We start from the raw sequence: 3,179 nt of genomic DNA, 5'->3' as shown, positions 1-3,179 counted from the left end.
ACTCCCACTGCAGTCTGGTTAGCGCAATTAGCTCTTCCATCTTGTTGGGTAAAGATCTTACATTACCCATGAGAATGGATGGAATGCTTGGTTTGTACCGTCTCCTTCTTTCCTGGTACTTCACTCCAGCCCTGCGTCCCCTCCTCCAACGTTGTAATTCCTTTGGAATCTTGGGTCGCTCCTCCGGGAGTACTTTCCTGTTGCCCAGTGCTAGCAGCTGCTCCGTACTGTAAACAATGGCTTGGCTTACAGATTCTCCAGAAGTGGTGGTAAAAAGTCCCAAAAAGAGTAGAAGACATACTACTACTCTCATGAAAATTTGTGGGTCCATGTCCCGTTGCACAACAAATAAAACACGACCAAGAGTGTCGGGTAAAAAAAGCTTAAAGCACAAGAAAAAACAGAAAGGAAAGGAAAAAGCTGGGAGCTGAGGAAACAGGCTGCCTACCGTGGCGCCATCTTGGATGGCGGATAGCCTGCAAAGTGGACATGCTACTGGAATGGATACCAGGAAACCAGGAGTTCCAGTTCCAGGAGATATTTTGTTTGGAGGAATTTTTCCCATTGACAAAGACGTGGGGACAAAGAACAAAACCTTTGCTCGACACCTGCAGTCTTCTATCAGGTAAGGTCTTAGTGTCAAGATGATCTGTTTCTCATCAGCTTCACAAATCGTGACTGTGTTGAGCATCCACTGAGTGGTAATTTGGCTCCTAAATGTTATTTTCACTATCTTCTAAGCCCATAACAGAATTCCATAATTAATATAATTCCTGCACAAAAAATAAATGGTAGAGAAAAATATGTACCAATGCATACTGTATCCAAGCACAAAAGCAGGCGACTGGATCTTGGGACGTTTACACATTTTGACGGACATGAAATCTTATGATCGAAATGTGAAGTTAACAAAACCATCACAGGGTCAAATATAAAAACACAGAAAACAGCAGTAAGTCTCAGTTAATTCAGACCTTTATGCTACAAACTGTGAGCCACCTCTGCTGGCACCTTATGACTCAGACTAACACATTACTGCAGATGCTACATCCATTAGTCCATCGATCTCCTGCTCCTTCCTTCCCTCACCCATGGAAAAGGCGTGGGAAGATGCTAACTGTCATTGCAGCCAAAATATTTGGTCGTAAACCACCTTTGCATGAGCTCAATGAAGCCAAATGCATCATCTTAAAAACAGAAGAGCTGCGATCTTCAGACCGCAGAATTTGATTCTTGTCCTCTCGATGACTATAAAGTCCATCACCTACCACAATGAACAACAACAGATACACCGACCCCGAGGACAGCTGAGGCTTTGAACATGTTTCTTTGAGTGAAAAAATGATGATATGTCTATTCTAACAAAATCATTTTCAATTAATAAACCTTTGTTTAAACACATGGTGTGTTCTTCTTCTGCTTGATGGTTATTACTAATAACCCCCCACTATATATAACAATGTACAGCACAGTCTTACAGTAGGTCAGTGGTTCCCAAACTTTTTCGCTGGGCCCCCTTTGTTTTACAAGAAAAATGCCCCCCCCACATCCTCCAACCACACACCCCCATATTTTGCGCCATTGTGGTTTATTTCACACCACAAACATTTAGTAAATAATTAAGCAAATACAATAATCTGCAATAAATTACAGGTAGCAATGAAATAAACTACTAACTCTTTTACGTCCACATCTACACGGGTATTTTTGAACACGCAGCTGTTTCATCCACGTAAACGGCGTTTCCAATCACCGAAAACTGCGATTTTTTTTTAAATCTCCTTTTTTGCGTTTACGTGTGGACGAGGAATACAGAGTTCGTCACCCAACGTCAGAGGTATGTGCCTTTTTCCACGCCACGCTGTGGCCACGTTATTGTTTACATGGGATGAACTGCAGAATAGCAGATAGAGACAAAATACTGTTAATCTGACTGTCTGCAGGTTTACACGCAGTTACTGTCCCTCCATTTACAAAGGCAGAGGCGTCACGGTGGGATTATTTTACGTGTAGTTGTTTTTTCCTGTGTAATAATATTCAACATTGCATCAATACATTTTTCAAAAAATGCCTCTCTGTGCAAAATGGGTTTAAACACAAAATCGTGGCAGGATCAGCCTGATATTATTTGTATCCAGCTGTAACTTTACTGTATAAAGAGCAAACATCTCCAACATGTCAGGAGCAGTTAGTCATTACAACAAGTGTTTGTGAACTAAAGATCAAGAATGTGGGATCCTGTTTGTCCGTGATTTGAAGAGCTGCTCCTGACGCAGGGAAACCAGTCCTGCAGGGAGACCTACCTCAGCACCTGTGCAGGTGAAGCCAAAGGGAAGATTTTCTTCACCATGTTTTCTAGTCTTTGGCTCAGAATGAAGTTGGTTTGGAAACATATGCAGCGACGCTTCATCTCCTGCTTTGCGTTTGTGTGGGCGCCTCGTCAACAAACCTGTCCATGATGTTAGCAGTGTCCAAGCGTTTTTTTTTTTTCCTTTTCATACCACACCCCCCCTGCAATGGCTCTGCACCTCCCTAGGGGGCGGGCCCCACACTTTGGGAACCTCTGTAGTAGGTGAAGTGAGGTCCCTGCCTCCACCTGATTATGTAATTTACCAGGAGATGCTTTTATATAAACTATAACTTCTATAATTGCAGTGTTTGTCTTTAGAGCTGGGAGCAGAATCGCTGATGATTTATTACCAGCAGTTATTACTGTAGGGTCTACCTTACACTATAACACGTCTTGAGGTGACTGTTGCTAAATAAAATTGAACTGGTTTTTATTTAGAAACAGGCAGAGCTCTTCTTGGCTTCATGTCTCTAATTATGTGGCACACAACCTCGCGCTAAATCACCCAAACACAGCACACATCCTGCCAGTGATTCAGTTCCTTACAAAACACTGAATAAGGTGCTGAAGCAGTGACGAAGCTTCGGACGTCATCGATCACGTGACTCTGTTCAGCCCCCGCCTCGGCCCAGTGTTTCTGAAGCTGTGTGACTGACTCGTGCCGGAGCTTCAGCTTCAAACGAGCCGGCACAGGTCGCAGCGAGGCTTTGAGACAATCTGACTCATCTGCACAGGGACACCTGCTGGTCGTCCTCCTCACAGACTAAACACCAAAGTCAAACAGGACGAGAACTTTCCTCCAGATACTCACAGCACACCACAGCTCACA

The sequence above is a fragment of the Maylandia zebra genome, linkage group LG11 (genome assembly GCF_041146795.1).
Source record: "Maylandia zebra isolate NMK-2024a linkage group LG11, Mzebra_GT3a, whole genome shotgun sequence".
In the NCBI taxonomy this organism is placed as follows: domain Eukaryota; kingdom Metazoa; phylum Chordata; class Actinopteri; order Cichliformes; family Cichlidae; genus Maylandia; species Maylandia zebra.
This window is presented reverse-complemented; position numbering follows the sequence as displayed.